The 22,307-nt window shown below is 46.2% G+C and overlaps 1 long non-coding RNA gene across 6 annotated transcripts in view; it reads left to right on the top strand.

The window, feature by feature from the left end:
- Positions 1-3,670: 3,670 nt before the first annotated feature.
- LOC119820323 overlaps positions 3,671-22,307 on the top strand; it is a 72,074-nt gene continuing 53,437 nt past the window's right edge. The window contains exons 1-4 of one of the 6 annotated variants that reach the window (XR_005286478.2): positions 3,675-4,217; positions 9,576-9,670; positions 16,130-16,195; positions 16,720-16,855. This is a non-coding gene — a long non-coding RNA (uncharacterized LOC119820323). Of the gene's footprint in view, positions 4,218-9,575; positions 9,671-16,129; positions 16,196-16,719; positions 16,856-22,307 lie in introns of all 6 variants that reach the window. The other 5 variants (XR_005286480.2, XR_005286482.2, XR_005286479.1 and 2 more) reach the window with 5 other exon arrangements.

Genomic DNA, 22,307 nt, shown 5'->3' with positions numbered 1-22,307 from the left:
TGACCTTCTCAATCCTCTGGCCTACACTGGGAAATGCTTCCCAAGAGGCCTGGAGGAGGAGTCAAAAGTTCTTGCACCCTGAGAGTCAGAGGCCAAGACAGGAGTGTGATCAGGTAAAGCTGTGGCGATGGAGAGAGAAGCCGAGCATTGGAAGGGATGCTCTAGACAGTGGGAGCCCATTTCTGGTTGGTAAAACCACAGGCCATTTCTATTTTCTTTATTATCTGCATACTTCACAATAGCCAAGTATCATCACTTTATTGATCAGAAAAAAAAATACAGAGTGCTTTCTAAAGTCCACTCTTCTGGCTTCATTAAACCCGGGAGGTGCGTGTCTTTGTTCCTAGCCCCGCAGTGGCTCTGAAGAGCAGGGCAGGGTGGGGACCCACCAGGGGGCACCAATGGCTTGCCCGGGCATAACAGAGGAGAGAGGACTTTGAAATGATTTAAAAAGCCATTGGTTGATGCCGGGCGGTGGTGGGGCACGCCTTTAATCCCAGCACTCGGGAGGCATAGGCAGGCGGATCTCTGTGAGTTCGAGGCCAGCCTGGTCTACAAGAGCTAGTTCCAGGACAGGCTCAAAAAAAAAAAAAAAAAAAAAAAAAAGCTGCAGAGAAACCCTGTCTCAAAAAACCAAAAAAAAGAAAAAAGAAAAAAAAGCCATTGGTTGAGATGAGAGTCAAATGACATCAATAGAGCATGCCACTCGCTGGCGGTAAGAGGAATAGAATCATCACCGCGATGATTCTATGGGGTTTCTACCTATTTTAGAACCTTCCCTGGGAGTCTAAAGCAACACACCACCTTTGCCCCCATTTGAATCTGCAATGGCTCCTCCAGGCTTGCATTTTGGTGATGCTGTGTTGAGAGGCTGTGGACTCTCTGGGATGCCATGCCTACAGGATGGAGGTAGTCACTAGGGGTGGGCTTTGAGTGTCATGTGAGGGCCTGCTCTGGTCTCTGCCTCTGGGCTTCTGCTGAGCCAATAGCGCCACCCCACATTGTACAGTGTGGCTGATCCACTCCTCTTGACCTTAGATTTTAGTTTCATCCATGACAAAAAAACAACACGGGGAGGAAAAGGTTTATTTCAGTCTACAGGTTACAATCCACCATTACAGGGAGTCAAGGCAGGCCTGCTTGCTGTCACATATGACATTATTTCTGCAAGGACCTTACTCAGAGCCAAGATGGAGCAGCAGGACCATGGAGGAGCGAAGTTTGCTGGTCCACTCAAAGTCTCATACTTAGCTAGTTTATAATCCAGGACCATCCGCTCTGGGCTGGACACTCCTATATCAACTAGTAGTCAACACTACCCCCTATAGACATGTCCACAGAAGAAGTGTCAGCTGGGCAATCCCTCAATTAAGACTCGTGCTCAGCTGAGTCTAGGTTGTGTCAAGTAACCAGGATAGCGTCTCTGAAGTGATGGAGCCCATCCGTCTTTCATCCATAGGTGGCTTCTATCAGGTATTTTCAGTCCCAGCGATACAGAAACAATTGGCACATCTACAGTTTCTCCTCCCCCTCTCCCACTGGAATACTGGGTCTCACCCATTTGTGTTCTGTTCATAAGAACTTCTTCTTCTTCTTCTTCTTCTTCTTCTTCTTCTTCTTCTTCTTCTTCTTCTTCTTCTTCTTCCTCTTCCTCCTCCTCCTCCTCCTCCTCCTTTTTCTTCCTTTCTTCCTTCTTTCTTCTTAAAAAACCAGTAGTCCCTTAATTTTTAAGGTAAACCATGGCTCTGTCCAGCCTCTGAGGAGGTGAACGTTCTGCTCCAATCCAAGTGTAGGGTGACTTTAGGGAGACTTTTCCGGGTACAGACTCTGTGGGCTGGGATCCCTGGATGTTGGATGCCAGATTCCCATAGACTGGAGCCCAGAGTGCTGGCTTTTTGACCTGGTGTTCTAGAATGGGCCTGGCTGCCTCGTGGGATACAGCCCTTATTCTCGCAGAAGCCTTGGAATTCTGAGCCTCTCAGGGCTAAGCAGGGTGTCTGTCAGGCCCTGCATGCACTTCAGACCATAGGTGATTTGCTGTCAAAGAAACCAACCAAACAAAAAACCCAAACTGATCAAGATGGCAGCTTCTGTTACATCTTGAAAGGGCTGAACATCTGCCTTTTCACTCAGACCTGTTCTTTGGGACTTTGAAACCCTGTCAGAAATTTGTGCATATGGAGGGTTTTTGAAGCAATGTATGGACCTGAAAGGATAAGATTTCCTTAAAGCATAAGAATCTTCAATAATTTAAAATATTTGTCCATTGACTGCTCAAGTCTTCAATGGCCTGAGGAAGGAGGGGTTAGGGAGGAGAACTGAGGAGGTAGGAGTAGGCAGGGAGAGAGGGCAGAGAGAGGCTGGTCAGCAGCCACGTGTGAGACGTTAAACCAGTAGCCCCTGGTCTGCAGATACAGTGGGCAGGGCTATACCTCTACAGCCTTGAAACATCTCAGCAGTTCAAACGGGGTCTCTAACTCAGTCTTAGGGATCGGAGAGCTTCTGCAATGCCCTCTCTCACCTCTAGGTAGCCCTAGAATCTGCCCACATGCAGAATCACAGGCCATCCTCCCCTCAACACTGTGAATGACAGTTCACAGCATCTCCTGAAGCTGCCCACCAACTCACTGATGACCTGTTGTTTTTCTGTAGATTTTTCCATGTATGTGGGGTGTGTGAACGTGTGTGTGAGTGTGTCCATGCCATGGCAGGTGTATGGAGGTCATAGGATGACTTTTAGGAATCAATCTGTCCTTCCACACAGCTTCATAATCTAGATTTATCAAAATTAGTGATTAAATCCTTTGTGCCCAGGTATTTTAATTTATTTTTGATGTCAGAAAGCTTCCCTTCCCCCATACACACACCCCAGGACAACAGCTCGTTAAAAATCCTTCCCCATCATCTCTGTTGAGGCTAGCCTTCTCATCTACTGAGGTTTCTTTGTACACTTACCCTTACTCTTCAGTGTTGTATTTTGAGACTTTATTTCTGAAAGTTAAAACACAAGGTGGACTTGGCATGGTGGTGCACACACCTGCAACCGCAGCACCCAGGAGGCATAATCTCTCAGTGAACAAAACAGTTATGTGGTCAGAGTAACAAACCAAGGCTCTAATCGGTACATGGTAGTTAGGGACCGTGGGTCCGGGAGGCTCCTCTTTTTCCGCTGCAGGAAGTCAGTGGGGCACACGGCAGTCAGGGACCCTGGGTCCGGGAGACTCATTCCCCTCTTCCACTGCAGGGAGCCGGTGGATGTTTTGTTTAGAGACACAGGGCTGAGATGTAGCACAGTTGGTAGTGTGCTTGCGTAACATGCTTGAAGCCTGGCTTCAGTCAGCCCTGAATAAACAGGGTCTTCCTGACAGTCCCTTACCCCCGAGTGCCACCTCCAGCCTTCACCGCTCTTGGCAGAACCGAATTTGGAGTTTGTTATTCTGATCGCGTAACTATTTTCTACAATCAAAGCCTTTTTTTTTTTTTTTGTGCTCAAACCACGTCTCTCTTTTTGGTTGATATTTCTGTTTTCCCTGAAGTTAATCATCACCCCATGGTCTATAAAATTTGTTTATTTTTCTATTTGCCTGTGTTAAATTCAATCTCAGACTTTGGTAAAAATCTCTAAAACTCCCCTTCAATGTGTCAGTCACATTTTCTGCTCCAAAACTGAACTTCCCCACTGGAGCAGAGTGGAACTCTACGGGTCACCTCCGGGGAACAAAGACTTGCCCCACCTAGGAGAGAACACAACCATACCACAAAGCTAGAAGGATTCTTGGTCTGCAAATAGAATGTAAAGGAAAGGCCCGGACTTGCAGGCCGGGGACTCCTCAGCCACCCTCAGCATAGGCCAGCCTCGTCGTTGGTGCAGCACAGGTGTGAGCAAACTGGCTTTGAAGACATCGGTCGCTAGAGCACCTGGGAGGCCAGACCCAGGCTGTACAGGAGCCCACAAGCCCGAGTCCAAAGGTTCACGAAAGCCAATGGGGATCACGGTTTTAGAAAACTCACAGGAGAGGAACTGCCATTTGGCTTCGTGCAGGGGTGAGGAAAGAGCCGTGGCCTTGCTCTCCTGGATGTTGCTTTACCATTAAATGGGTGAGGCTGGGCTTCTCATCACCTCACATCAGAGGGAAGCTCTGTGAAAATGGAATTACCCGTCAAGGGGCACAGACTTTGGCAGGTGGAATCGATGCAGCTGGCCTCACAGGAAGCAGGTGGCGTGTGAAAGGAATTGGGGCATGCTGGGTAGTGTTGCTTTGTTAATTTGAAATACAGTAGGATCGTCTGGGAGAGGGAACCTCAACCGAAAAAAAGATTGCCCCCATTAGACCAACCTGTAGGCAAGTCTGTGGGGTATTTTAAAAATTATGATTGGTATGTGTGTGTGTGTGGGGGGGGGGGGTTCAATCCGGGAAGTGTGGTGCCACCCATAGGTGGGTGGTTCTGGGCTGTATAAGAAAGGAGCAAAGCCATGGGGGGAACAAGCCAATAAGCAGCATCCCTCCATGGCCTCTGCTTCAGTTCCTGCTTCCAGGTTCTCGCCTGGAGTCCCTGCCCTGCTGTGGCTTCCTTTAATAATGGACTGTGATCGGGATGTGTAAGTCAAAGAAACCCTGTCCTCCCCAAATTCTTATCAGTCATGGTGTTTGATCAGAGCAGTGGACTCCAAACTGAGACCTCTGGTCTGGGAGGTTAGGCCCGGGAGAGAACGATCAGCCTGGGCATCTGTGTGTTCGCTGTCAGGGAGCAGATGCTTCATGATCAGAGGCTGTTAGGTCTCACACACGAAGAGCAGCCCGGAGGAGCGCATGTTCTCAAGTGTCATTGGATTTAATACTTCATTACCAATGGCATGTCGCTGTGCGTGGCTGTGCAAGCTGCTTCCCAGCATGCCCAGGAAGCAAGTCAATCTTGAAGTATTTGTTGATGAGTACATTTTATTTTTAGCTGAAGCCTTGGCCCAGAAGGAGGCCACATGGAGGAGATTAAGGTTTAACGGGAGCCATCTCAGCAGACAGCTGCGGAAAATCATTATGAATGCTGACGGGAACCCCAGGGGAGCTGGGGATGGGGCTTTCCCTGGAAAGCCTGGACTGAGGGCATAGCTCCTTGGTGGCAATGGTCTGAAAGGGACAAATGTGTCCTGCTTTTCGACCTCCAGCCGGCCCAGCTGCCGTCTCCAGAGACTCGCCCGCCTCTGGCCCTCAGAAATCTGTTTTCAGAATTTCAGTTTGGAAAAGGTTTTCCTGCTATGACCAGACACCCATCACATGGGCCTTCCTGAAGGGGACCCAGCAGGAGGGCCTGGGCTATCTGCAGGGCAGAATTTGTCTTCAGTGGCCTCTTTCTGCCACTGTCACCTTAGGTTCTTGGGGGTGAGATATTCTTCCAGTAGCTATTGTGGGGAGGGAGCCCACAAACCCTTAAAGTCAGAGGACAGCTAGTGGGAATTGGTACCGTCCTTTTACCACGTGGTTCATGGAGTTAGGTGCTCAGCCTGGCAGTTGGCAGCTGGCACTTTTACCCTGGCTCCATCCTGTTGATTGGCAACCATCAGTTCTATTCCAGTCTTTATACGAGTACTAGCCCTCAGTTCACACTTTATAGTTCACAGATGCGCGCGCGCGCACACACACACACACAGATGCACACACACACACATCTGTACATCTGTATATGTACATATATGTGGGTTGCAGCATGACCTTATAGACTTTGGAGAGTTTATGAGACCTCAATTAGATCAAGAGGCAGAGAGTTGATAATGATTAGGCATCAGTTCGGATGGGCAGGAAGGATGTTGAAGGCTCGGTTCTGGAGGCACCAAGAGCCAGCCCCAGATGATAGATGACATGGGCATTCATTAGAAGTGAAGGGATAGGTCGAAAGGTGAATAGATGGGTGGAGGGCAGAAGGCAGTTGGAGTAGGCCAGGTCAAGGGATTCCACTGGCTGAAGCCCTGGGGACAGCTGGGAGTCCTCTGACTGCTGGTTCCTTGTCACATGCCAGCTTATCAGATGGCATGTCAGTGAGACCATGGCCACCACAGGGTTCAGGAAAGGTGTTACATGCTCTGTTGGGCTTGTGTGTTTGATAAAATACTTTTCCCACATTTATTTTGTATTGCATGTGTGTTGGTTCACGTGTGCCCTGGCATGCGTGTCTGTGGAGGCCGGAGGATAGCTTGCAGGAATCGCTTCTCTCTTCCACCATGTGGGGTTCAGGGACTGAACTCGGGTCCTCAGGTTGGGCAGCAAACACCCTCACCCTCTGAGCAACCTGGCAGGCTGTGTCTTTGTATTCTTGACACGGTTTTAATATACCTATGGGCCCACATGTTCCGAGTCTACTTCATTAAGTTTTTGGGTTATACCTTGTTCTTTTGTGAATATGGCATTTACTGGTTCACGTGTCATGGTTGGAGCTGGGCAGATGGTGATACCTATATGCACAAACAACATGTAACATCACCAAAGTAGTGCCAGCTGCTGCTTTATAAAAGCATTCACCCTAGAAAAAAGGCATGACCCGAAAGCCTCTGTTGGTACAACAGAGAGTAACCTAGAGCAGATATGGTCTAATCTCCCTGTGGCCCAGGTTTGGACCATAGTGCGGCAGACTGTGGTCCCCTAAACTGGCTCTCCAGTATGACAGACATCCCCATGGCTACTTTTCCTCTTGGCCCCCAGGTGAGCTCCAGGATTGCCTAAGAAACCTGTGGCCTGCTGAGCTTACCTTCTTCCTTCAGCCTCGGCAACACTGCCCCCTCAAACACATGGGTCTCCCCATCCCGTGGCCACCACACCCCAACAGCCGTCTTCCAGGAAGTCCCTGCCATGGCTTCCCTGGGAACTTCCTTTCCTCTCTCTCCACCCTTGCACTTTCTCACCAGCTGCCTGGTTCCTGCATCACAGCTCCCGCCAGGTACTGGGTGTGAAATTAAAACTCAGGAGACCCTAGCCACTCCCTTTGTGGGTATACTTGGAGAGCTGGGCTTGGGGGAAAAAACCCCATGGGATTCGGCAGGAAGGGACCAATGTCCACTTCCCAGAACTCCTGTTCATTTGTAATTCCATGCTGGTCCTCACGGAGGCTGTTCTGTGTGGGCCTTCTTCATCCCCCCCCCCCTGCCCCACAGCATGTCGGCTGGTCACATGACCTTTGCACATCTAGAAAATTTTTCCTGACTACCATACCTATTCTACTACTAGCTTAATCATCTCTGTCTGTCAGGCATGGGTTTGCTCTTTGATTTCGGTGACCTGTGGCCAACTCCAGTCTGAAAATGCTAAGTGGAAAATCCCCAAAGTAAGCAATGGACACATTTCCCCTTCTGTGTTGTTCTGGGTAGTGGGATGACACAAGGTGCCCCTGCTCTGTCTCACCCAGGATGTGAGTCATGTGTTCGTCCCGCGTTTCCACACAGTGTGTGTTACCAACCAGTTAGTCACCAGCATCCCTTCAGCTTCTGAAGCACTCGTGTTCACGGGACCTTTTTGGATTTAATGACCCAAGAGCAGTGACATTTACAACTTCATAAGAATACAGTTTTGGGACTGAGGAGATGGCCCTGTGGTTAAGAGCACTGGCTTCTCTTCCAGAGGACCCAGGTTCAATTCCCAGCACCCACATGGCAGCTCACAACTGTATGCAACTCCAATGTCAGGGGACCTGACCACCTCACACAGACAAAACAACAATGCACATTAAAAAAGAATACATTGTTATCATTGTCCTGTTTTCTGCTGATTGATCTCTTACCATGCCTAGCGTATGGAGTAAACTATCACAGACACTTTAGTGTGGGAATTACCTAGGTAGAGAGCACTTTCTCTGGTTTCAGGTCTGCCCTGAGGTCCTGGGATGTTTGACTGTGGTTGTGGGGACAACTTTCCTGCATCCCTTATTTGTAAGCACAGTCCTGGCACTTGGAGGGGGGATGCAACCCTTTCTTTGTATGTATGTGTGCGTGCGCACACACACACACACACACACACACACACACACACACACATCATGCAGGCATGGTGGCACCTACCTTTAATCCCATCACTTGGAATGCAGAGGCAGATAATGTCTATGCATTCGAGGCCAGCCTGATCTACATAACAAGTCCCAGGTCATCCAGGAGTACACAGTGAGACTGTGTCTCAAAAATAAAACTTTAAAAGACTATAATTTTATTTTTGTTTAAGTGTACATGTGTGTCTGAGTGAGACTATACCATACATGTATGGATGTCCATGGAGGCCAGAAGAGGGCATTGATCCCTTGGTAGTGGAATTTACCGGCAATAGTGGATCAACTTGTATGGGTGCTGGAAACTGAACTCCGGTCCTCCGCAAGAGCAGCAAACACTCTTAACTGCCAGGCCAACTCTCTGGCCCCTCTTTAAAACATGTTTTTGTTTTGTTAGTGTGTGTGTGTGTGTGTGTGTGTGTGTGTGTGTGTGTGTGTGGTGTGGAGGTCAGAGGACAGCTCTGTGGGGTCAATCTCTCCTTTCACCTTTACGTGGCTTCTGGGGTTTGAACTTGGCCTGCTCTGCTTGTCCAGCAAGCCCCTTTACCCACGGGGCCACTTTGCCGGTGTGATGGCTGTTCTTGGTTGTCAACTTGACTACATCTGGAGTTAACGGAAACCCAAGCAACTAGACACACCTGGAAGTGTGTCCTTTCTTCGACTGAGTTATTTGAGATGGGAAAACCCACCTTCAATCTGGATCTTTTGGACTGGGAAGATCCACCTTCACTCTGGCCTATGCCTTCTGGTGGCAGCCTATAGAAAGGACATGGAAGAAGGGAAGCTTGCTCTCTTTCCCTACCTGCCCTCATCCTTGGCAAGTTCAGTCTTCCGTTGGCATTAGAGCCTTCTTCTTTGGGATTCTGCCCATACAGCAGGTCTCCTGTGCTGAACAACCAGCTACTGGATGTTTTGACTTTCCCTTGGCAGGGAGTCATTGTTAGATAAGCTGGATCACAATGTGTAAGCCATGCTAATGAGTTCCTTTTCTCTATGTATTTATTCTATCAGTTTTGCTCCTTTAGACCAGTGGTTTCAGCCCTTGGGGGTGGGGTAGAAAGACCATTTCACAGGGGTCACATATCAGATATTTGCATATTAGGTATTTACATTACAATGCATCACAGTAGCAAAACTACAGTTATGAAGTAGCACCAAAAATAATTTTATGGCTGGGGGCGTGGTCACCACAGCCTGAGGAACTGTACTAAAGGGTCACAGCGCTAGGAAGGTTGAGAAGCACTGCTCTAGACTCCAGAGGGTCCAGTTTAGAGAAACCTGGCTAACATGCAGACCCTGTCATCGGTTTACAGGGTCATGGTTTTTCCTGAACTTCAGTTCATCCGCATGCTTGTTAGTGTCAAGAGCAACTTTCACAAGCCCAGGAAAGCGCTGGACTTCTACTGGGAAGGGCAGTTAATGATCTTGTGGAGAAACAATGTCTTCGTGGTTGGGTGTCTTCCTGTTTGCCAGCATGCTGTTCGCTGTTGTAAGTCTGCTCTGTACCCTGTGGGAAAGCATGCTGCTCTTCTTAATGCAGATCTCTAACACAGGTTTAGACTGGTCCCTTCTGGCTTCTCCCCTGCTTGAACAGTGAGTTGGGAGTTCCATAGCACTGGCCTGGTAACTGCTCCTGTAGAAGAAGCTAGTAAGTTATTTTGTATTCTTAAGATTTTTTTCTTGTGTATATTGTCATGATGTATACAAAAAAATAATTTCTTTTATACCTTGCATGTGCCTTACGTATTTTTCTTGTCTCATTGCATTGGCTGTAATTTTAGAACTGTGTGAATCCAGGGCCAGCAAGAATTTCTCCGCTTTCCCCCTTTATAGTTTAAGTGAAGGTCTGTAGTCCCCGCTACCTGGAAGGCTGAGGCAGGAGGATCTTAATTCCAAAGACTTCCTTAGGTACAGAGTGACTTCAAGGCATAGTCAGACCCTGCTTTTGGATAAGTAAACAGAAGGCAAGGGCTGGGCTCAGTGACACAGTACTTCCCTAGCATGCACGAGTACTTGCCTAGCATGCACAAGTATTGCCTAGCATGCACGAGTACTTGCCTAGCATGCACAAGTATTGCCTAGCATGCACAAGTCTTTGCCTAGCATTCACGAGTACTTGCCTAGCATGCACGAGTACTTGCCTAGCATGCACGAGTGCTTGCCTAGCATGCACAAGTGCTTGTCTAGCATGCACAAGTATTGCCTAGCATGCACGAGTACTTGCCTAGCATGCACAAGTGCTTGCCTAGCATGCACAAATGCTTGTCTAGCATGCACAAGTATTGCCTAGCATGCACAAGTACTTGCCTAGCATGCACAAGTGCTTGCCTAGCATGCATAAGTATTTGCCTAGCACACACAAGGCCCCCAGTTCAATTCCCAGCACCAGATATGTACAAAATAAAGCTAGAAAGGCATCTATCTCCCAGCTTTTTATTATGAGCCAAAGCTCAGAAAAGATACAGAATGAACGAACACCTATAAGCGGTTTGCCTTTTTTTTTTTTTTTTTTTTTTGGTTTTTCGAGACAGGGTTTCTCTGTGGCTTTGGAGCCTGTCCTGGAACTAGCTCTTGTAGACCAGGCTGGTCTCGAACTCACAGAGATCCGCCTGCCTCTGCCTCCCGAGTGCTGGGATTAAAGGCGTGCGCCACCGCCACCCGGCCTAAGCGGTTTGCCTTTTGTCAACAGTTGTTAACGTTTGGTCACTTTATTCTTTATCACTATTTCTAAGCCACTGAAGAATAGTTATAGTGGTATGTTATTTGTGTTTTAATAAATAAAGCTTGCCTGAAGGTCAGGTAAGTAATACAGGCCAGGCAGTGGTGACACACACCTTTAATCCCAGCACTAGAGAGGATTATAAGACGGAAGGAGACAGCTCTCAGACACAGTCTCCTTCTGAGGACCCCTGGAGGCAGGATCGCCATTTCCGTCTGAGGTAGAGGTAAGAGCCAGTGGCTGGCTGCTCTGCTTTTTCTGACCTTCAGGTTGAACGTTGAACCCCGATATCTATCTCTGGGTTTTTACTAATCGCGTTACAAATAATTTACAGACCTCGTGCTGTTTCATCCTATGCATTTCAGTTACTAAGAATGAGGTCATTTAGGACACAGCTAAACCCAGGAAAATTAGCATTGATGGCACTGCCATCAGTTATGTGACAGATATTCAGATTTTGCCAACTGTTCTTCCATAAGATCCTGTACTGTGGGCCTTTTTTTTTTTTTCTTGATTCAGAAACCAATCAAAAACCACACAGTGGAACCGGGGAGTTGGCTCAGGAATGGAACATTTGTTGAACATGTGCGAAACCCTGGGTTCCTTCTCTTGCCCCACAGGAAAGATAAAAAGTCGCACGTTGCATTTAGCTGTCAACCCTTCAGGCCCCGTCTCATTGGGAACAGCTCCGCACTGCCCCTTTCCTTTGGTCTTTCGAGAACTTTTTAAAGCATTGAGATCTGTCTTTTCCCTGGGGGGCAAATGGAATTTTTAGGAGAACATGTAACCACCCCACCAGAATATCTCTCGGAGGTTTGCGTTTGCTGTCTCGTAGTGGAGGGAGAAACTGCTCTCTATTCCCACTTTTCAAAAAAAACGTCCCGCTCATCAGTAATGGATGCTTGCTTTTGTCAGGCATTTGCTTTGCATCCGCTTAGATCATCAAGCGGTTTTTCTTGATCTGTTTTCACTCCTAGTTGTATCATCGCACTGGATTCTTTAATGTGGAGCCATGGTTGGATTCCTTGGTACATCTCCACCAGGATTTATAGTGTCCCGCGAATCTTAGGAAGATACTAGCTACTATCGCGTTTGGGATTTTGTTTCAAATTCTCTCGGGTTGATTCTTGCTAGCGGGTATGTAGACACGCCATGGTGCACGTGTGGAGGTCAGAGTACAGCGTGAGGGACTGGGTTCTTGCCTTTCGCCCTGTGGGTCCCATGGAGTGAACTCAGATCATCAGACTTGGTGGGAAGCACGTTTGCTGGCTGAGCTCTCTCTCTCCCTTGCCCTTGTTTGGGATTGTGGAGCCCGCTCTTCCTTTCTTCCCCTCTCCCGTCATAGGCTTTGCTGCTAGAGGGAGCTTAGCTTGTGGTAGGGATGGTTTTTTTCATCTTTTTCTAGTCCCTGGAAAGAGCAGCTGACATAGAAGCTTCAAGATTTGAGTTTTTAAAAGAAAATTGTCAAGCGTATATACTATTTCGAGTATATTGGTCCCAGGTCATTTGTTTATTTTTGTTTATTGATAACTAATTTCTAATATGCTCAACCAAAAAGGTTTGTTTTTAAAGTTAGTCCTTTGCAAGGAATACACTCTTGTTTTGTTTCTATATTCTAATTTTTATTTACTTTTTCAATAATTCTATTTTCTGTTTTTTTGTTTTATTCTTACTTATCCCTCTAGCTTTCTAAATTCTTCCCTCATTGATTTAAAATAGTCTCGTTTCCTAATGCTCATGTGTATTTCCTGTTAAGTTCCCTATAAGATGCCCCTGGTCTGCACTCCACAGTTGTTTTGCATAGTTCCTTCATTGTGACTTAGTTCTCAATGTTCATAATCTCCATTACAATTTCTTCCAGACCCATGAATTATTTAACGGTGTTATTTGGTTTCCAAATGTACGGGTACATTTTAGCTGGCTTTGAACTTTTATTTCTAAATTCATTGTTGACTGCATATTTTCAAATCTTGGGATTTTTTTTTCAAGACTTCCTCTCTGATCCCCTATGTATGTGGCCAATTTAAAAAAAAAAAGTATTATATGTGCGTTTGAAAGAATGTCTATTTGTGAGAGGCATAATAACACACATTTTGGGGTTTCAATATTTTCTGTTCTTCTGGGTACTTTGAAAGCTTAATTCATCTGTTAGCAAGGAGAGTGTAACCGAACCCCTTGCTCGGCCCATAGACTGGCTGTCTTCCTACAGCTGCCTCCGTTTTTGAGATGTGCGTGGGCTGGGGGCTGCCAGTCTCCCTAGGGTTACCTCTTTGATCTTTTTCATCTCTAACCACACTTCTTGCCCTGAAATCTGTTTGATATAATATACATAAAGCCATTCAGGATTCTTTTGTTTGATAACCGAGTACATGTTTTATGCTCTTTATCTTCACCCCCCTCCCTCCAGTTTCCCTGTGTGTAGGGTGTGTCTCTCCTAGAGTGCATAGGGCTAAGTATTCTATAGCAAAATGTGGAGTGTTCCAATGACAGGTTAAGTGGGACTCTGTTTGTTCCCTGCCTTTTTAAGTGCGTTCATTGGTCGTGGCCTATCACAACTATGGGATTAGGCAAGGGCTTGACTCACACCCGACTTTCACATTACCAACTGAACTCAAACAAATCTCAGCTCGGAAATCTGTTACATGCAGCCCAAGCTTTCACTTAACACCTTTTAAAGATTGCCATCCTTACCCATCTGCGGAGCCTCGTGGGTGGAGAGCCACAGGCTTCCGGGTCTCTCCGTCTAGTGCAGCTGTAAACAGAGCTTCCGGTCTTCAGGGATGGAGCCTGTGACGAAAGGCCAGGGAGGTGCGGGTGTAGGTGATCTGAGGGCCTAGCAGCTGTTGCCCCTGGCTTTCTCATGGGGCACCCTGGCATCCAGTCACTGACGCTCATGTTCCCTCGTGTGCTGTGCCTTCGGGGTCCATTCCCTCCTCACCCTCTGTCTCCATGTCTGGACCTCAGGGTCCACTCAGTGAGTTCTGATGTTCCAGGACCTTCGCCTTTTCTGTTGCTGCTCAGGAGAACTGAGCTCAGAGCAGCACTTCCACTCGACCCAGGTTCCACATGTGTTCTTTCTCGCGGTGTTCTTGAGCATGCGCAAGCCCCACCGCTGACCCTTGGCGTGCCGTGTTTCTTTTGATGCTTCTGATGCTTCGTTTAGGATTCCACATTCATTTCAATCAAAGGAAAAACTTCAATTTTAGGAGCTGTGGTAGTTAAAACACTGTCTTTAGAAATGGGGATCTAATTTATTGACATCGTGATTACTGATACATCTAGATTTTTCTTTCATGCTTTTTAAAAGCACATAACAAGGATGGGCATGGTGGTGCACACACCTTCAATCCCAGGACTAGGGAGGTAGAGGTATCCCTGTGAGTTCAAGGCCAGTCTGGTCTACATAGTGGGTTTCAGGACGGCCAAAGCTATATAATAGAGCGACCTGTTTCAAAGAAACATACAAACAACAAAAAGCATTTACATAAAACCACGGGTTTCATGGTGACATCTTGTACATGTATATAACACACTTTGTTCCTCTGGCCTCCCTTTCCCTCATTGGCCCCACTCATCGCTCCTCTTTGCTTGGGATCCCCATCAACATTCATGACCTGTTTTGTTTTCTGCTATTTTGTCTTAATTTTTCTATTGACTTCTTTGTTTTTTTTTTTATTTAGCTTTGCTAGACTCATCTTTATTTCCATACTCACCAGTTGAGAGCTAAGTCTTTATTCTTCCAAAGGTCACCTGTAGCTTTCAAACACGTGACCTCATGCATTTTTCACTTTACTCTGAGTGAAGGCAAGAGTCTAGAAGGATCTGATCTTCTCGTCTTCCTTCCTCACTAATTAGAATACCGGTACCCAACATTGTTCAGATCATTATTTGTGTTTAATGAAGTTCTAACGCACGTTGATTCTGGCATCATCTGACGTTCAGATGGGACCATGGACTATGGCTTCCTCTACTAGATGTTACCATACCTACTCTTACTGCTTTTTATGGGGGTGGAGCTCAGTGAAGGGCTCTCTATGCCAGGAGATGCCAAAGTTATCTTCATTTTAGGATGTTCTCCACCCCAGCCTGGTCAGATCACATGCTCTAGGATCCAGGTAATCGCTGTGCTCTGATGGTCTGCATACAGGCAAAAGTGAAACCCTCCTGGCAGCTGAGTCAGAGGTGTCCCCAGTCTCTGTGTGGCTGGCTGTGTCCACAGCAGCTGACCCCAGCATGGAGTTCTAGGTTAGCTGCTGGTTTTCATTAGCCTCTCCAAACTGCAGGCTCCAGGCTTCGGGGCAGCCTGACACTCATTGTTCTTTCTCACTGGTATTCAGCAATGTCTTCTCTCTCTCCTCATCCGATGTGTGATCTGAAATCCTTTGTAAAATTTTGCCCTTCTCATCTATAAGTGGACATCCTCAACATCAAGACTGGTTCTTCGGTTATGGGGTAATTCTCCGCAGTTGTACTGAATCGTCTTCATGCAATTTGCTTTCTTTTTCTGCTGTAACTCCATATATATATATATATATATATATATATATATATATATATATATCTCAAAGTGATTCAATCACTCCCTTATGTCTCTGCGTTCTTCGTTTCTATGTGGCTTCCTGAGTGAGATCCTCAGGCTTGTGTTCTGATTCATCGATTCTCTCTTTAGTCGTTTCTGCCACACACTATAAGCCAGCTCCTTTATAATTTTTGGCTGTTACCCCAGTGGTGTGATTTCCAGTGGCAGGGCTCCAGGAGGATCTTTTCTCCAACCTCACATGTCTACTCCCCCATAATGGCTGCTATGCCTTCGGTTGCCATAAACGCCAATGATTTAAAGTTCATTTCTAATTGTCCCGTTTCTCCTTCTTCCGTTAAGTATGAGTTCTCCTGTGCTTTGGTTCTCTGAACTGCCCTAGGGGCAGGATTTTCTCAACGATGTCATACTTTCTTTCTTCTTTTTTTTTGATTTTTGAGACAGGGTTTCTCTGGAGTCTTTGGTGCCTCATTTAAAAGCTCACTATGTCCAGGTGGGCACTAAAACCCTTGGACAAATTCGTGTTTAATTGTGTATCTGGATAAAAAGAAGGTTATAAATGAGCCTTAAACAAGACATTATTACTGTTATTATTATTTTATTATTAAGATTTTGAAAAGATTTTTAATTATTTAATGATTTGTTTATTTTACTTCATGTACATTAGTGTTTTTGCCTGCAAGTATGTCTGCATAAGGGTGTCTGATCCCCTGGAGTTGGAGCCATAGACAGGTGTGGGTCTCCATGTGGGTGCTGGGAAATGGACCCAGGTCCTCCAGAAGAACATCTGGGGTTCCTAACTGCTGAATCATTTCTCCAGCTCCTAAAGATTTATTTTGATTTCTGTGCAGATGTGTCTGTGTGAGTGCAGTACCCACAGAGGCCAGAAGATGGCGTCCTACGCCCTGGAACTGGAGGTACAGGTGGTTGTGCGCTGTTTGACTTGGATGCTGGGAAACTTAGGGTCCACAGCAAGAGCAGCAAGTGCTCTTACCCACTGAGCAATCTGTCCAACCCTGTGTACAGTAAATTATTAAGAGGAGGACACACATGGGTATTAGATAGAAGGAAGTCCAAAACACCTGGACAAGGTCAAAGACAGACATCTGTTGAAGAGGACTTTTAACTAAAACTCCCTAATAAAGAAATGCAAATTGAGATAGAAACTGGTAACAGTTTTGCTCATGAAGAGCAATGGTATCTAACTGCAGGAAAAGTTTTATGAGCAGACATTCTTCTGCTAGTGGAGTTTAGATTTTTAGGGAACAGGTTACTACTGCCAAGACAGTACGGCTCCCGGGGCCAACTTAGCTTTTAATGTGCAGTGAACTATGTATGTTACAGGCATGAAGACTATCTGCAAAAACTGGAAAAAACACTTTGTCTTGTGTCTCTTATACTTGGATGGTTAATTAAATTATAATCCATTTTACTTCCACAGTGGTCTCTCAATGGAGGAAGAGGCTTCAACACAGAATCTTAAAGCAAGACAAATGGACCCTTAACAAGGCAAAAATGCACACCGAGCATCATCTGGACCCCAGTATGTGCATCTATCAAGAGCAATTTCTTTGAAGGTAAGATGGGGGGTAAGATGTTTTTGTGTCTCCTTGTGCTTTTATGTGCTTTCCAAATTTTCTATACTGTGACATTATTACCGTAATTAATGTAAAGAACCAGCACCAGGAAGCAGAGTTCGCAGAGAGAAAGCTTTGCAGGTAGGCCACATGCTTGCATCATGTGTGGCCTCTGCTCTCCTTGCCCCACGCTGCCTGCTATGAGCATCCTTTTTCCATCCACAACAGTCTGTGCTGGGCAGGAGTTGACTGTAGGCTTGGATTGGTCCTCAGGCTGCTGGGCTCTGGAGCAGCTTTGCCTTGGGGGAAGAGTCTCTAATTGGAACTATAGAAATGTGCTTGGTGGTAACTGGTGGGTGCCTTTACTGGGTGGCTTCTTTGAGGGCTTCCTGGCTCCGGAAGACAGCAGGTACTGTGTATTTTGCAATCTGCAATATATAGCCAGTGTTTGACTGAGTGCTTGCCACGGTGGTTTCATCCGTAGGAGACACGGGGTGGTGTCTGGAGATGTTAGTGATGGTTATAGTTGTTGTACGCTATCTGTTTGTTTTGAGACCAGGCTGACCTCGAACTCATAGAGATCTGCCTGTCTCAACTGCCCAACTGCTGAAATTAAAGGCATGAGCTACCACATCTGGCGTAGCATTGTGTGTTTTAGCAATGCCCCTCTGCCAGGGGTGCTGCAAACATCTACAAAAATGCCCAGGACAGTCACACAACAAAGAATTGTGTGACACCCCACCAAGTATTGATAGCATTAAGGTTGACAGACCTGAGTTTAGATGTGAAATATTTAAAAGCTCACATTTACAAAACTCATAAACTTTGACAATTTTTCTATATTGCAATACAAAAAATACCCTCATGTAGGCCACGGATCACTTGCAAATTCTTTTCAAGCTTCAAAAACGATTTGAATAACGTATGAAACCTCACCAGCTCTCTGCTAAGTAAAGAGACAACTGGTCTTCAGGTCAGCAGGAACAGAAAAGCCTGCCCAGGCAGTTAGGTAGGGGTCTCTCAGCTCCCCTTGGCAGCGAGAGTACTCAGCCTCAGGAGAGAAGGTTCCAGAAGCTCCCCTCCCCCACTCGTCCCGTCCTACAGAGGATTGCCAGGGTTGAAGCTCAGCACATTCACGCAAAAGATTCTCCCACAGGGGGCAAAGCAAAGACACATGTTCTGTCTTTGTTCAAAACAGTAACACATGAGCGTCTGCCCAATTTACGTCACTGCGCATTTCCGTTAGCAACAGCCTCTTCAGGAACCACACGTGGGCTGGACATGCTTTTGATTGGTTTCACTGGCCCTGTTCCAGGGGCCAAGGGGGAGCCCCTCGGGATCCGGAGCCCCCATACAAACCATTCTGGAGTCCTGCGATGTTGATAATGATACCCCAACACGCCCTGCTCACTTTACCTGTCACATAAGGAGTTTTTTCAAGAACGTCTTTTGTTCTGTCTGCCCCCAGGATGCCAGGGGTTCAGAGAGCTGTCTGAAGAGGGGAGGGTGGCATCATGGATGGACCGCCGAGTCCGTGGCCCTTTCACCCTTTCCTCTTCAGAGTGGGAAATGGATTCAATTTGCTTTCCACGGTTTCTCTTTAATGAGCGTGCTGTGACTCATGAGTTAATAGGGGTTTGTTCGGGGTGCTTTTAGAAGGAAAACAAGTTCAAAGAATCATTTGAATAGGAGACGAAACCAGAAGTTAGTTGCGCATGGGCGTTGAAAATGAATGCATACATAAAAAGGTAACAACCGGCTCCCTTCCACCTAGCATTCTGGGCCCTTTACATTTGGTTGCTGCCTTTTTATTTAATTAATAACTGTCTTTGGCCACTTTTCATCTGGTAAAGAGCCCGAACTAGGAAACAATGAGGAAAACATTACTCGACATATTGCCAATAAATTAGAACACAGCAACTGCAGACATCTGAGCCTGGCTGGGCCTTGATCTGTTCATGGACCATTAAGAATAATTTCCACAGGGTTCTCGCAGGTGGAGGAAAAAGCTGGAAATGCTAAACACTTGAGGCAAACCAAGAAGGCAGAGCAGAGGACTGGTTAGGCTGCGGCTGAGCAGAACCTGCTTGCGGGGCCAGCACCAAGGTCAAATGCACCAGGTGGAGGGCCAGGGTGCGGACCTCTCTGATGGCTGAGGTTCTTCTCAACCTCAGGGCATCTATAAGGGTAGGGTAGATGCTAAGTATGTGTTGGGGTTCGGTGTGACAGACAGCATTCCAAAACAGCTCCTGGCTTCGCCCTGGGCTACATAGCCAGCACATCACACGACTGTGTGGGACAATGATGGTGCTTATTATTAAGGGATCATCAGGTCTGCGAAGCTGTGTGATTTTCAGAGACATCACTACAGTCCCTTGCTTCTCCCTGCTGCAGGTGATTTTGACTTCATGTTTTCTCTCTCCTCTCATTTAGAAGTTGAATACACACTTACACATTTTTTTAAAATTGTATTTGTTGCTATTGTATTGAATTGGATTGCAAGTAGCAGACCTGGCAGCAGGTATTGCGGCAGGAACCGGATGTGGAAAGGTCACAGCTTGAGCTGCTCACAGAAGCAGAGGGAACAAGCTTTCAAAGCCTGTCCCAGTCACATACTTCTTCGAACTATGCTGTACCTTCTAAGCCCTCCCATACAGTGCCGCCAGCCGGTGACAGAGTGCTCAGAATCACGTGCCTAAATTGCACATTCTCATTCAAACCACCATAATGACATTTTGAACCTATCTTGGTTTTTAGAAAAGATTTAAAAATTTTATTTCTGTGTTTATGTGTGCATGTGGGTACCAGAAGAGAGCAGTGCATCCCCTGGAGCTGGAGTTATCATGAGCCAACTTCTGTGGATGCTGGGAACTGAATGAGGTCCTCTGCAAGAGCAACAATCGCTGTAAACCTCTGAGCCATTTCTCTAGTGCCGAGATCTTGGGTTTTTAATTCAACAGTATATCCTAAATATATCCACACCATATATATCTCCTAAGTATGTCCACACCTTATTACCACAAAGACATTCCTTTGCTTTTTATAGTTGTATGCTACTCCATCTATGGATCTACCACAGTTTAGTTCCCCAGCTCCCCTTTAAGCTCCTTTGTGCTGCCTGCCACATTTCACCATAGTAACCAGAGTCACGGTGATCGGTTTTACACCTTTATATAAGCATGTCTTTCTTAGTGTGCCCTTCAGATCTGTCTTAGAGGAGGAGTTGTGGGGACACCAAAGGCTACATGAAAATAGGACTTTGCTAAGTATCTTGAACTCCCCCCCCCCATTGGATCGCCTGCGTTTTTTTGTTCTCTTCTGCAGTGTAGGGGGAGGTGGATATTCCACCGGAGCTTTCCCCATTAAAGTTTGGAAACCCCGACACATCTTAAAATTCAGCACTTTGATTACTGCACTCTGAGGAGTGTCTGTAGCACTTGACTCAACATACCTGGAAGATCTGAGAGACAGCATGCAACTTGAATAAACCCCTTGTCAGGAAATTAATGTGCTAATTAAAAAGGAAGGGACTTGAAATGCACACAGAGACAACTCCAAGAAAGGGGTGTCTCCACCTTCCGTCCCGCTGTTGAGTCCACATCCTCTCTTCCCTTGTTCATGGACAGTTTCCCTCAGTGTCTGGGATTCATGAGCCCTTCTCTCTGCCAGGCTCGGGGTCCCCAACCTTTGGGTAACTTCTGTTTGCTGTTTTCTCACATAACTTCTGAGGGTCCAGGGCACGATGCAGAGCAGAACTGGGTTGGCTGAGCCCACAGCTCCACCCTTGCTGATCTGAGATTTCACCTCACTCCCTTTAAGCATCATTTCCTGTCAACATTTTCCACTTAAAACTGTCCTGCTCACAATCTCCTTCCCTCTGTGTGGCTTTTCGGGATCAGTTTTATGGTAACCGAACCCATATCCATTAGAGAATATTTGGAAAATAAATGAAAGTTTTAAAATTATAGAAAAAGTTATCTGAACACAAGCCCAGATGTGGCATCTAATGTCTTGGCTGGTTTACTTCTGGTGCTTTCTATGCTTTTAAACACCATAGGGACCACAGAGCACACGCACGCTTTCCCCAGCTTTTCTGTTTATTGCTCTTTCTGAGAACACATGGCTTTATTTATTATTGGTGTGGTTCTCTTTCATAATTTCTTAATTTATTTTCTACATATCCTATGATTTTCTTTCTTTTTAGTTTTTTTTTTCAAATGGGAAGACTTATCCCTTTCTGTCTTACTTGAATGCGTAAATGATTTATGTTTAATCATTTTATTTAAAATGAAATATCTGGGATTGATTTTTTTCTACCCTTATTATATACCCTTATTAAAGTTAGACTTTATGGGAGTACACTGGGGAGTATCCGAGCATCTCCACGTTTATGCCTCGAGCCCCCTACACTTAAGTTCTGATTTCAGCTTCCTTCCCTTTGTGAACATTTGCTATACAAATTCCTGCGTTGGCTCAGTGTTATTTTTCACAACTGTAGAAACTCCTACAGTTTGATTCGCCTTAGTTCATTCCATCAAATTCATGTTTCTAGCTAACGTCTTGTCCTTGAAAACACTCCTGTAGTTAGCGTCTTCCTGACATAGCTTTTACATGTCAGGAGGAGGAGTACTTACTTGCTAGAGGAGAATTCATGGAGTGGGGGGTGGGGGTCCCTTGGAAATTGGTGGTGTATGTGCATCTCAAGTCTTCAGCTCAATGACGCTCCTGTCCAGGTTTCTGGGTAGCTGTGCCTTTTCTTTGCAGTGTGTGTGTGTGTGTGTGTGTGTGTGTGTGTGTGTGTGTGTGTGTTTGTGTGTGTGTGTGTGATCATGTGGGTGCAGTTGCATGTGCATGTATGTGCGTATCTGTGTAGAGGATACAGGTCAATCTGATGTCTCTGCTGCCCAGTACTTCTCTACCTTAATTTTTGGAGAAAGGGTTTGCCCCTGGCCTGGAGTCCTCTGAGTAGACTAGTCTGGCCAGCGAGCTCCAGGGGTCCACGGGTCTCCAACTCCCAGTACTGGGATTATAAGCCTGTGCCACCATACTTGGCTTTTGTTTGTGAGTTCTGCGGGTCACGCTCAGATCCTCATGCTTGTGAGGTTAACACTTTATCCCGTGAGCCTTTCCCCCAGCCCCACTGCTCACATTTTCTTTTCTTTGTGAGGGGAAATAAGATATGGCCTTCTTCAATAACTAGAATGAGTATATGTTCTCCATTTTACACAGCGTGGATAGTTACAGTCTTTATCTCACGACCTACTGCTTTTAAGATGTTGTCAGTATATCGACACACTCTGCCTTGAACTTGATACTGTGCAAGCAAGCCTTGTGCCCATCCTGGCTGCAAACACGTGCCCGCCTTGACCTCTTCCTTTTTTTTTTTATCTTGTTGCTTATAAAGCAGATTTGTGTGCATTCTCTCTTTATATAGCTTTTGTCATTGAGGCCA

This window comes from Arvicola amphibius, chromosome 8, assembly GCF_903992535.2.
Source record: "Arvicola amphibius chromosome 8, mArvAmp1.2, whole genome shotgun sequence".
NCBI classification, from domain to species: Eukaryota; Metazoa; Chordata; class Mammalia; order Rodentia; family Cricetidae; genus Arvicola; species Arvicola amphibius.
The sequence above is the reverse complement of the archived record's forward strand: the minus strand, read 5'-3'. Positions and strand labels throughout refer to the sequence as shown.